Genomic DNA, 13889 nt, shown 5'->3' with positions numbered 1-13889 from the left:
GCCTTAACCTCAACTAGTCTTAACCTCAACTAGTCTTTACCCGAGGTATTCATAACTTGATGTTGTCTTAACCTAACCTAAACTTATCCAGAATTAGCTTTAAACTCAAATAGTCTTTACCCGATATAGTTTTAACCTCGACTAGTCCTAACCTCAACTAGCTTTAACCTCAACCAGTCTTAGCCTCAGCTAGCCTTACCAGATGTAGTCCTAACCTCAGCTCATTTTTAATTCAACTAACCTTAACCTGGGATAGTCTTAACCTCAGCTAGCCTTAAAATCGACTAGTTTTAATCTCAATTAGTCTTAACCTCAGCTAGTCTTACCCCAACTAGCCTTATCCCGATGTAGACTTAATAACAGCTAGTCGTAGCCCCAACTAGCCTTAACCTAAACTAGTCTTAACCTCAGCTCATCTTACACTCAACTACCCATTATTTGGACCGATATAGTCTTAACCTTAACAATCATTTACCTGAACTAGCCTTATAATCGACTTGCCTTAACCTCATCTAGCATTAACTTCAACTAGTCTTAGCCTCAGTTAGCCTAACCAGACGTAGTATTAATCTCAACTAGCATTAAACTCAACATCCGGTTGTCTTTAAGTCGACCGATATTAAGCTTTTCTTAAGCAAATGTTAGTTGAGGTAGATTTACTGATGGGTTTAGGTCATGTACAATCTTTTTGGTTTAAATTATGAATTACTCTGCATAGGGATACGTTAAATCATTATTTAATTACGTCATCATTCGTGCACCTTGCATAAGGTGTTGTGCATAACAAATTGGCTGCACAATGAATGGTCGGTCGGCCGGGCTACAGACCTGATAAAATCCACGACTATCGATTAAATGCCAAGGGCCGTCTTTTGTTCCATTTCGTACAGATTATCTAAGTTTTTCACTTAGATACATTTTTCAGCAGTGTGTACATTAGTAAGATACAGACCCGTGTTATCTGGGTTGTGTTACACCTGTGAGTACAGTCGGCCAGACCTACAGGTGTGTGTGAGTTCCTCCACTGTTAACAAGTAACCAGGGTTTGACAGAGATCTATTGATTTCGGGGCTGGTGATATTTACCGGAGGTTTGTTGGAGAAGAAAGAAACACTACTCTCGTTTCATAAGGTCAAAGTAAGACCGTCTCGTAAAAAAAACTTTTTTTGTCACGTAATGTAATGATAAATACGGAGTGGTGTGTGTAATGTGTTACGGCATTGCCGAAATCCTCGGTACAAACGGTGATTTATAATACAGTGTACCTCGTGTTGACACTTGTATGTAAAAAGGTCATCTTAAAACAAAACAAAAATGCAATAAAAGTAGCGTCTTATAAAAATCATGGAGAGCTTCAGTTGATAATTAACTAATTGACCACTACATCATCACTTGTTGTCTCAAGGGCAACGGCAGTCGGCAGTAAATAAAACGGAAGTGACGTTAAGAGGTCGTGAACCCCTCCAAGGTTTCAGTATCGAGTTCTAGGAAGTGCTCTGGGTACAAGCAAGTGAGATTACATGCCAGTGCGGTGCCATAACGAATAACGGCCCCAGAGTAGACAGGGCTATTGACGAGGATAACCGGACCTGTTTAGAAGTATCGGGATCATCTTAGTACACAGAGAAGATTCCAAAAAAAAGGAAGCATGGATTTTTTGGCCTCTTGTGGGAAGTGTATTCTCAATCTCATCAACACACTGTTTGGGGTAAGACAACATATTTATCAGAGATAACTATCAATATTATATACATAGGGATTTCCCTTTATCAAGCCCCTGTAAACTAATTTTCAAATTGCATCCAATTTTATTCGAGTATCTATTTACATTTTTCAATAATGACAGTTGATAGTCATCATCCACGAGATTTGTTTCTGTTTGTTTGTTTGTTAGGTTTTGTTTTTGCATAACATTCCCATTATATCAGCCAAACCAAATGTTTTCTTTTTAAAAGACACTATTCCAGTTCCCAATCCGAAAGAAACACTCGCCATGAATAATGCTATCACAATGGAAGAATTGAAGAATGGAAGATACTTTGTTACGTGAAATCGTAACTGTAAGACTGTCCCATGGAATCACGTTTTACTTGTTCCGCACATGGCGGTAACAGGGAATGTTCCCCGTCTCCCCGCTGTTTCATTCTTCAGTAATAGAATAACATACAATGGAATAAGTTCGGTGATTCTAATTTCTGATTTTAGTTTCAAGTATATAATATAAACTCCGCTATGTTTGTTTTTGACTAGTTTATTAGAATACGTGATTGTGAATACTTACGTATCAAGGTTATAACCAAAACATGACTGACACACGGTATTGTAAGTGTAAGCTGCGGTATTATAAGCACGTGCGTTGCAGTGATATCTACTTGTACATCCTGCATAATAATTCCATTCGTATCTTTGACGTCATTGACGTCATTGTGTGTTGATATGTTTCTGTCACGTTGTAATTACGCCGCGGACGACACTTCTTTGAAGTGGCTACACAGTGCATTGTCTTCTACTTGCAACAGGCCTTTTTTTAGTCTTTCCTTCACAGTACTATTCTATATAGCTATATTACACTGGTAAATGTATTTCTGATTTGTGATTAATGTTTTATATTCAGATCAATCAATCAATAATTTCCTTTTTATTTCTCCAATGAGAGATTTTAAATAAAAAAAATAACAAATGAATATACAATGTTCTACTTTTCGTGAAACTATTCAGGCATTATCTCTGTCCATAATATCGTCTTTGTGTTGGTGATTTAATCATCTTGTAAGGTTGGGATTTTCCATAGAATTAGAAAGGAACACGAGTATTGGACTTGACAGCGTGCATTGGAAAATAAGATAAAAGCTTTCTTAAGAAATTGAAGAATGTCCATTAAAAAAATGTACCATATATATATATACGTGTCGACAAAATTGTTCACGATATGAGGCAATAGTGGTGTTCCCAATAACACTTTTAGGAGTTCCTCGTGTCGCATTATAAATTAGACAACAATGAAATTTTGCCAATTTCCCGAATTCTAGACTTCTTCAGTTTATATAGCATAACCTATAAATCAGACAATGTCAAAACTGATGACGTCATATATCGCAATGTTTGGAGCGGTATTTGTAGTTCAAACTTCTGATTGGTTGAAGTTGCTTGGAGATGAAATTCCTGCACAATGTTGTGTTTTGTGCAAAATAAATCAGTTTTTGTTAGAATTGAATAAAAATTGAATACGAACTAAAATTGTTACAAGTGTCTTTTTAAATTAAGTTATAGGTGATAACCGTCATCATGTTAAGGGTTATACTGTATATACCGAAAACATTGTGTTCACTTATTTTTTTCGGTATACCGTATTGTCTCCAAAATAATCATGGTTTTCCTTTAAAAAATGTTATAATTTACATGTTTAATCAGCAGTTATAACGCCAAGTTTACAACAAATCCAGCAATATTTTATAGAAACAGTTATAATACCACGATTACAATTTATCATGTAAAATTTATAAACAACATTTATAATACCACGATTACAATAAATCGTGTAAAATGTATAAACAACAGTTATAATACCACGATAACAATCAATCGTGTAAAATTTAAAGACAACGGTTATTTTACCACGATTACAATAAATCGTGTAAAATGTACAGACAACAGTAATAATAAACCATGGTTACAGTCAATCGTGTAAAATTTATAGACAACGGTTATAATACCACGATTCCCATAAATCGTGGAAAATTTATAGACAATGGTTATAAAATTTATAGACAACGGGAATAACACCACGATTACAATAAATCGTGTAAAATTTATAGACAACGGTTATCATGACACGATTAGAATAAATCGTGTAAAATTTATAGACAACAGTTTTAATACCACGATAACAATAAAACGGGTAAAATTTATAGACAACGGTTTTAATACCACAATTACAATAAATCGTGTAAAATTTATAGACAACAGTGATAATACCACGATAACAAACTCAATATTACTTAAAGGTACCACGCAATAAGAGTATTCCTTATGTTATTGTTTAAGGGAGCGACGCACCAAACTTTGACATTGCGAATATAAATCTGCCTAGATAAATCATGAATACATTTCAGATACTAAAATAGTTTATTTTTGAAATGCACACATTACATATTTTGTCGCTATTAATATTCGCTTTATGTTTGTAACAAAGAGCAACATTCCAAATCACAATATTTACGAGCGAAGTTCTGTCGATTGTTTTACAACTCCTCAATCAATGAAGCTCCTTCAAAGCCAATGTTTTGTTTGTAGTGTATTGTAACAATGAGTGTTTAATCCAGTAGTTTTCAGGTGAGAACATTGAGGTTCTGTCACAGTTTATGTTAAAATTGATCAAGCTATTGGAAAACGTTAATTTGTGTACGTGTCTTTCTCTGATGTATGAAATGCATATGTAAGAGGTGGTTTCGGTTTTTCAGTTGATTGGATTGACATGCCTGGTCATCGGTCTGATAATAAAATACGGGAAGAGCATTCTGAATGACGTGCTGAAGACAGTGGTGGACCAGGTCGGGGACCAGATAGAGCCCATGCTGGAAGGTAGGTCACGTACACACTGATAGATACGTCATCTTTAAGATAAAAGACAGAACGAACAGATACTGACACACAAGTTTATCTGCTTCAATAATTGTTTTGAAATTATTCTCAAGCTCTTACTCTGAAAAGGGCATAGACTTCCATTTTCATTTTCCATGTCTCACATCCGTACCAGTTTTCTAGAATTGTCACATTTTATGAACTAAGAAGTCCAGACGTCACTTGTTTTATTTTTCTTTCATTTTATTATACTGACTTATTTTACAAGTAATGTCCATATTTGCACCTTAAAGCTGGTTATACAACTGTCTGGGTATCTGAATCTGTCCACTTGTATTTTTCTCTCTACATTTCAAAATAGGTTACAATAGGTTGTTGTAGAATTGGATGGTTTATGTTGAAGTAATAGTTATATCGAGGTTAATCGGTGACGTCAAAGTCTTCCAGTCTAGGTGTGATTCAGTTAATCCTTTACCATTGCCCAGTCGATAGCCAACACTTTAAGTTCCTGTAAACTCTATAGAATCCAGAATATCAAAAACTTTGTAGCCTGCTTTGTCCCACTGTATGATGCATTTGTATTATGAGGCGACTTTCATTTCTGGTCTGTATCCCAGTAGCGGAAGGATTCCTGTCATGGATGCTGGATTCGAGACTCTCAAAAACTGTACATTTTGGAAAACATAGTGAATACACTATTTTATATACTATAACAACTCTTAAATATTGTCCTCACTTCCAAATTCATATCTCATATGTAAACATAATATATTTTATATATATCTATATATCTATATACTCATTGTAACCTTCAGGATATGCCTGTTGTTCAATCCTTTTTCTAAATGAAATAAAATTTGATGAGATTGAAAATTAAGATGCGACTAACGAAGGTCGTTGTAGAATCCGAAAAATAAGCATAGGACAAACACATGGAACTACACCTTAACACTTCGGTAATAAATACTGTATGAATTACACCGCACCATACTCGTCCTTCTAGGCGATGCTAGGGGCTGAAAAGTACAAAAATCGAAATTGGTCTACACTACTGTTGAAACAGAAGGAGAGGTGCGTAAAATCCGTCTTAAGACGAATATCAAAACATTAACTGGAGGGGGTGGGGGGGTGGGAGTGGTTTATTTAAAGTTAATAATAATAGTCAAGTGTGTATATTATAAGAAGCGTGCCAATACTCAACAGAAATAACTGTATAGTCATCAAGGTTATAGCAAGCGTCGGGGACCAAGACCTCCAACAGCGGAGTCTATTTTAAAAGATGGACATGAGACTTGGTGATAGATACTGTGCCGTCATCTAGGGGGCATATCATAGACCAAATTCGGTCGTCACTTTAGATATGTATCTCCTTTTTATCTCATTTACACTGTGCACCTAGCAGCGTATCCCTGGTACCTCTGGTTTTACCGTTGTCATAGTGACTGGATTATCATGATACATCGTATCGTTGTTAACACCGTTTCAGTGAGACGACAATTTAAAAAGCTGTTCAGAGGCGCCTATATCTGTTAACATCGTGGTCACACATTTACTTAGCTGCGAAAGAGACATAGAACTACAGTCGATTAACCAAACAATCAATCACGGCATTTATCAAACAATCTCTGCAATAATCAACCAGTCACAGCGAACCATTCGTTTGTCTATCTTTTTCCCCGTCACACATATTGTCCTGCACCTTATCTATAACAGGTAAAATTAAGATTCAAAATATGTATAACTGTTCCTTAGACTGTCTCTGTGTACATCGACCTACCTATAGTTCCTCGAAAATTTAGGAAATTAAAAAAAATCCACAAAAGAGCCAATTTTATATGAAGTTGTCCTAACGCAAGATGGAATCCTCGCGAGCCTCTCATTGAATGAACAGTGGCAAATAACTATCGGTTGTAAATCTTATTTTGGTAGAGTTCAAATCAATATTGGCATCGATACCATAAATTAACCTTTCTGCATGGTGAAGATTTACAGTACATAATCAAAAGCCTTCCGGGACTCGAGTGCATTGCTTCATACAGCCATCTTGGACTCGAGCGCGTTGAAGTATGCATGGGGAAGATTTAAGGTGACGAGTGGATAGCCTTGTTGTAGATTTCCGTTCCAAACCTTGTTTGATGATACTACAGATAGTAAACGGTGTTACTTACCCTGTTTGACGATACTACAGAGAGTAAACAGTGTAACTAACCCTATTTGATGATAAAACAGAGAGTAAACATTGTTACTAACCCTGTTTGATGGTACTACAGAGAGTAAACAGTGTTACTTACCCTGTTTGATGATATTACAGAGAGTAAACAGTGTAACTAACCCTGTTTGATGATATAACAGAGAGTAAACATTGTTACTAACCCTGTTTGATGATATTACAGAGAGTAAACAGTGTTACTTACCCTGTTTGATGATATGACAGAGAGTAAACATTGTTACTTACCCTGTTTGATGATACTACAGAGAGTAAACAGTGTTACTTACCCTGTTTGATGATATAACAGAGAGTAAACACTGTTACTTACCCTGTTTGATGATATAACAGAGAGTAAACAGTGTTACTAACCCTGTTTGATGATACTACAGAGAGTAAACAGGGTCATCTGAATCTCTGTATAATTGTGTATAAAGCAATGTTCACTGTTTTCCTCCTAAAATTACTAAACGTAATGCACCAATTTTCGTTACCGCACGACCATTTGACTGGGCACGTGATCAATAAGTGATTTCAATCCTACCAGTGTTGACTTGTTACGTGATCATTATGGAAATCAACGCACCTGATTAACAAACATCCCAATGACTAAGCCGATCAATGAATAGTAATCGGGTGTTCGTCTAACGCTGCAAACGCTAAACCTACATGATGAACAGATCTGGAGATATTAAAGACGAGGTAGTCCAGTACAGACGTGTGTTCACTTCTAATCTATGTGTACACATTGTACAGGCAGTGATCGAAATGGTCAACTATAAATTAAAGACATCAGGAATTTGATATTTTCCAATTTTTCAAATCATTTTTTTTTTTTTCGCTAGAAGAAAAAGGAAACATTTCAGACGGGTAAGTTTCCGCGGGGTTGAATCCGCTAGTATACATGTACATGTTATTCTGTCATCCAGTCAGTTTGGTACCAGCACACAAATAAGTTGGATTCAATGGATGATAGCTTTAAATTGTGTAATTGGAAACGAACACTCATCATTCTCCAAGGCTGGTCGTAGTCTTGTACATAAAGCAAAAGAATTATCCTGGTGCTTTTAACATAAAAATACTAGTTTTAGGTGAAACGAAAAGTTTGTAACGCTATTCCGTCTTTGCGTATTGCAGAGTTATCTGCTCTTGTGAGCAGGTATTGATTGTTTCGTCATTTGCTTGTGTGAGAAAATAACGTCATTTTCTTAAAAAATGTATGCCGCTACTCTCACAAACAAATGACGTAACAATCAATATCTGCTCACAAGAGCAGATAACTCTGCAATTCGAAAAGACGGAATAACGGGCTTTGCGGACAGTTTATCCTCTATGGTGTATTTCTACAGAAAGATAGTACAACATTACATATATACAGTATTTACACAACAATACCTAGACATACAGTATGATAGAATAACATTAAATATATACAGTATTTACAAAACAATACCATGACATAAAGTATGATAGTACAACATTACATATATACAGTATTTACAAAACAATACCTAGACATACAGTATGATAGTACAACATGACATACATACAGTATTTACAAAACAATACCATGACATACGGTAGGATAGTACAACATTAAATATATACAGTATTTACAAAACAATACCATGACATACAGTAAGATAGTACAACATTACATATATACAGTATTTATAAAACAATACCATGACATACAGTATGATAGTACAACATTACATATATACAGTATGTATAAAACAATACAATGACATACAGTATGATAGTACAACATTACATATATACAGTATTTATAAAACAATACCATGACATACAGTATGATAGTACAACATGACATACATACAGTATTTACAAAACAATACTATAACATACAGTAAGCTAGTACAACATTACATATATACAGTATTTACAAAACAATACCATGACATACAGTAAGATAGAACAACATGACACACATACAGTATTTACAAAACAATACTATGACATACAGTAAGATAGAACAACATGACACACATACAGTATTTACAAAACAATACTATGACATACAGTATGATAGTACAACATGACATAATTAGTAATATTGTTCTGATCAGGTTCATAAATCGGGGATAGACCTCACCTGGAGTCCATAATTGTATAGTCTTTACTTCACAAGGCCACTACGCTCTGCTAGACGACTATTTGTACTTATTCTGTACTGAGAAACACACACATTAAGTAATATTACTACCGACGCCACAGTGTGTATAAATTAATTTAAATATTGTCATGTGAAAATATTAAAACATTGCGTAGACTGGGTAATTATTTACGGTATGTTACTGCCAAAAGAAAAACCCTCGTGCAGTAATATTGCTGAAGTATGTATTAATTTTTGGGTGACAAATGTTAATATGGAATTGCCCTCCACCATCTTGAAAATTGACATATGTTTTGTGTACTATTCATACACTTAACGTATATGCTGTATTGCATTCGGAAATAAAAAAAAAAAAATGAAAATTTCAACTTGAACGAGTCACAAACGCTAGCGGTAGCCTTGCGGTCTGAATTTATTCAAAATAGCAGTTTAACAATTTGCTGTAGCCAAAGGTTGTGCGTGATCAAATGTGTATATGCACGTTTTACCTTAAACTAATTTATCAATTTTTCCTCAAAACGATTTAGATTTTCTTTCGTTTGGCCTTAAGTAACAATGATGAGGCTTGGATATTTTTCTGTTATACCCTTAAGGTAAGGGATGACTAATTTTCTCCCATCCTATTAGTTCAGTCACAACTTCGCCGACAGTAGTGTAGACAAAAACACATGTGGCGTATGAATATCGTCGTTCACGTTTGATGACGTCACACTTATCGGTGACACATTTTAATGGCGTAACAATTGAACACGTGCTAATCGGCACAAGATACAAGATACAAGAAATTTTATTTATAGTCGTATATATGAAAACAGAAACATTAGCAATGAAGAGCTATTATTACGACAAAACATAAGATAGTACAACATCAAATATATACAGTATTTACAAAACAATACCATGACATACAGTATGATAGTACAACATCAAATATATACAGTATTTACAAAACAATACCATGACATACAGTATAATAGTACAACATTACATATATACAGTATTTACAAAACAATACCATGACATAAAGTAGGATAGTAAAACATGACATATATCCAGTATTTACAAAACAATACCGTGACATGAAGTAGGATAGTAAAACATGACATATATACATNATGATAAAGGAATAGTAAAACTAATGTTAAGAGGAATAACTAAAACATCAGATGACAATAAGACAAGGTATTTCTAGTAATTATACAACAAGCAAGCACTACAAAACGAATTACATAACAACCACACTATATAACGAGTTAAGCACTACATGCAAATTATATAAACAAACAAAAACACTAGCAGCTTGCCATCACATTAACAAATAGCCCTACACACAAGTTATACATAACGACAGAGCACAGCAAGCAAAGCACATGTCTTCAAAGCATTACCAAGCAAACTACACAACAAGAAAAAAGGACTAAAAGGTATTATAATTGGCAAGTAATGCCAGCAAAGCATATGACATGCAAAGCACCTCAAGCACGCTTCACAACAAGCAAGCACCATAGCGAAATTATTAAACAGCATGAAGTATTGAAGTATGGGAAATACTCGAGGCTATTTCCCATAAGCTGATCTTTTCCGGCTTAAAAGGGAGACACCCCTGCTTTCCCGGCTGAAAAGGGAGACACCCCTGCTTTCCCGGCTGAAACGGGAGACACACCTGTAAAGGCCGGGATAATATATCATCACTACAAGCTGTACGAAGTTTTCTGCATATCGTAAAACAAAACTCTGTATGTAGTTATTTCATTCAATAAATTTTTTAATAAACCATGACCTTCTCGTTGATTTTGAAACAACTTATAAAAAAGTCTCGTTCATTCGGGGTAGGATTCGTTTCCAAACTCTCTACAACTTATGTCATTGAACCTAAATTCCTGGCAATTCATATCCACTGCAGGGGTCTAGCCTAGGTAAACATGTTGACAGCAGAAATCCGCGTGAGTCAAACAATATCTTTCTATACAGAACTGAAGGGGTGTATGCGATACGCTGTGTACACAATTCATTCCTTTATGCCCGATGGATGTGATAAGCTCGACAACTAATTTCTCCGGATTTTATATTTCTGTGTTACGTGACAGGAATATCTAACAGCACAATTTGAACGATTGAACTTCCTGGTTGTAGTACGATCGTATCAATTGTGTAATTTATTCTAACCCGGCTAGGCTGTAACGTGTGACGAAACAGGCGCGCTTTCTGTCTAAATAGTTAAAATCCTTCTGGTTTCTGTGTATTTTTTAAGAACTTGAGATGTTGTAATCCCCGGGATTGTTGTTAAGCTGTGCCCTACACGTAGACCGACATTGATCATACATGCTACCACTGGTATGATTTCTCAAAGCTTTATCAGCTTCACGGGGAAAAAAATACTCACTATTCATTAAAATACATTTTAAAATACTGATCGGGAAGTAATTATCTACGTGGGTATTTAAAGTTTCACTCTAAACGAATGCCGACAATAAATTCAAAATTTATGTGTAGAAATGTGTTTTTGACTTGCTCGTCATGCAATTACAAAAACGTTTGAAGGACATAGTGAGTTGTGTTATACCTCCCGTCAATCACCCAATAAGATTTTCTATGTGACGTTTCGATTACTAGTACGATATGTACACTGTCCCCTTCATCAGACAAATGACCAGTAATGCACACAAAGGTGTAAAATGTGTACGAGTTGTCCACAAAATCGATGTCGATTCGGCTACGCTGTAAGCGTATGTACAATAGTTGTTATATATGAACCGAAATGACTCGATTCAACTTGAGAGAGAGAGAGACAGACAGAGAGGTGGGGGAAGAGAGAGAGAGAGAGAGAGAGAGAGAGAGAAGAGAGAGAGAGAGAGAGAGACAGACAGACAGACAGAGAGGTGGGGGAAGAGAGAGAGAGACAGAGAGGTGGGGGAAGAGAGACAGACAGACAGAAAGACAGAGAGGTGGGGAAGAGAGAGAGAGAGAGACAGACAGAGAGGTGGAGGAAGACAGACAGACAGACAGACAGACAGAGAGGTGGGGGAAGAGAGAGAGAGACAGACAGAAAGACAGAGAGGTGGGGAAGAGAGAGAGAGACAGACATAAAGACAGAGAGGTAGGGGAAGAGAGAGAGAGAGACAGACAGACAGACAGAGAGGTGGGGGAAGAGAGACAGAAAGACAGAGAGGTGGGGAAGAGAGAGAGAGAGANGGGAGGGTATTCATTAGATAACAGTCTAGTCTGAAGTATGATAATATAACAACACTGACTTTCGTAATGTATTAGGTAATAAAACATCAGTGTATCTCGGACCATGTGATTTGTTCCTTCTCCATGCAAACGGAACTGATGATAGTCTATTCACTATTCTTAACTTTCTGCTATTCAAATGTTCATTACATTTATTTTGTGAAACGAAAACAAAACAATAGAGCGAAATAATGCTGCGAAAAAATAGCCCATATCATAATTTCTGTGTTGATTTTTATACAATACATATTCCAAATAATAAAATTCAGTGAAGAAACTATTTGTAAACCTTATTATGATTCTTAATTAAATGGGGAAAAAACATGTATATCGTATGAACTTATGGCCAGTTTTTAACTTTGTGCATATAACACGTGCCTTATCTATATAGATCGACATTATTTACATTATTTGATTGATGAAGTTCAGTTTTTGGAATATCTAAACGCATGTTGATGGTGATTCAGTCGACAATATAAAAACTCTTACTTCTCCAATAGGTTTTTTTACGAGTATGTGATAATTCTAATGTATTGCTAGTCGCTTAACTAATTACATAAGATGTTATATTGGTGCCGTTTCAGCTGGTAGCCTGAGCAAGGATGATTTCCTAGAAAAGTTCGACCTAACAGAACTCCTGGGCAGTGTAGCCATCATCCTCATCGTGTTTGGGGTGGCGCTGCTGTCGCTGGTCGTCATTGGTTACTGTGGAACCTGCTGTATGAGTCGATGTCTCCTGATCATAGTACGTATGCCCAGTTATCAAGCCAGCAGTTTTTGCCACTGTCATTGTCAGAGTGACGTATATATAATGCATTGTCCGTAACTTTAGTCAAACATAATTTAGTCAAGATCATAAGAAGTCCAGGGCACGTATTCATGGAACCTTTCTCAGGCTCAAGCAAGTGTTCAAGCCCAATTTCCTGTTCCGTTTATAAGATAATAATAAAATCTAATATTTGTCATTTATTTGCAAAAACATTTGAGGAACATGAAGCAAAATACTGTTTTCAATGTTTATATTTCATTATTTTGATCGTTTGACATGATTTAAGTGAGTTACACGAAAGTTGGTTTGAGCACCAAATCCATGCTTGTCGTTACATGTCTTTTGATCCCCTGTGACTGTAATCAGTCATACTGAAACTTTATTACACCACAACCCACACCACGGCCATGATACACCCAACACTTTAAATCCAACTGTGAACAGAAATATCTCCATAGCTTTATATATTGTTGTGCCCATATTTCTTGTTGTCGATGTATCGTGTAAATTAACAAATCGACAAAAAGTGATAGTATAATGAAGGTACAATCAAACTCGTTTAGTTGTAGTGCGACAGCGTGGTTCTACATTTACCATTGAACATGTAGTGATATAAAACAGACTTGTGATATATATATATCATTGTTAAGTTTAGAACAGGTCCGCGTGACAGTTACCGCCAGTGAGGTGGGCTGTAATATAAACTATTTTTGTTACAGTACAGTAGTCAGTACATGACACTGAGTTACAGCCAGTGAGGTGGGCCGTTATATAGACTATTTTTGTTACAGTACAGTAGTCAATACAGGACACTGAGTTACCGCCAGTGAGGTGGGCCGTTATATAAACTATTTTTGTTACAGTACATTAGTCAATACAGGGCACTGAGTTACCGCCAGTGAGGTGGGCTGTTATATAAACTATTTTTGTTACAGTACAGTAGTCAATACAGGGCACTGAGTTAC

The 13889-nt window shown here is 35.9% G+C and overlaps 1 long non-coding RNA gene across 1 annotated transcript in view; it reads left to right on the top strand.

Moving 5' to 3' along the window:
- Positions 1 to 12743: 12743 nt before the first annotated feature.
- Positions 12744 to 13889, top strand: part of LOC110459843 — a 6316-nt gene continuing 5170 nt past the window's right edge. Inside the window, exon 1 of the long non-coding RNA XR_002463935.1 lies at positions 12744 to 12900. This is a non-coding gene — a long non-coding RNA (uncharacterized LOC110459843). The remainder of the gene's footprint in view (positions 12901 to 13889) is intronic.

Source organism: Mizuhopecten yessoensis, unplaced genomic scaffold (genome assembly GCF_002113885.1).
Source record: "Mizuhopecten yessoensis strain PY_sf001 unplaced genomic scaffold, ASM211388v2 scaffold10233, whole genome shotgun sequence".
NCBI classification, from domain to species: Eukaryota; Metazoa; Mollusca; class Bivalvia; order Pectinida; family Pectinidae; genus Mizuhopecten; species Mizuhopecten yessoensis.
Note: the sequence above shows the minus strand (reverse complement) of the source record. Positions and strands in the feature narration are given on the sequence as shown.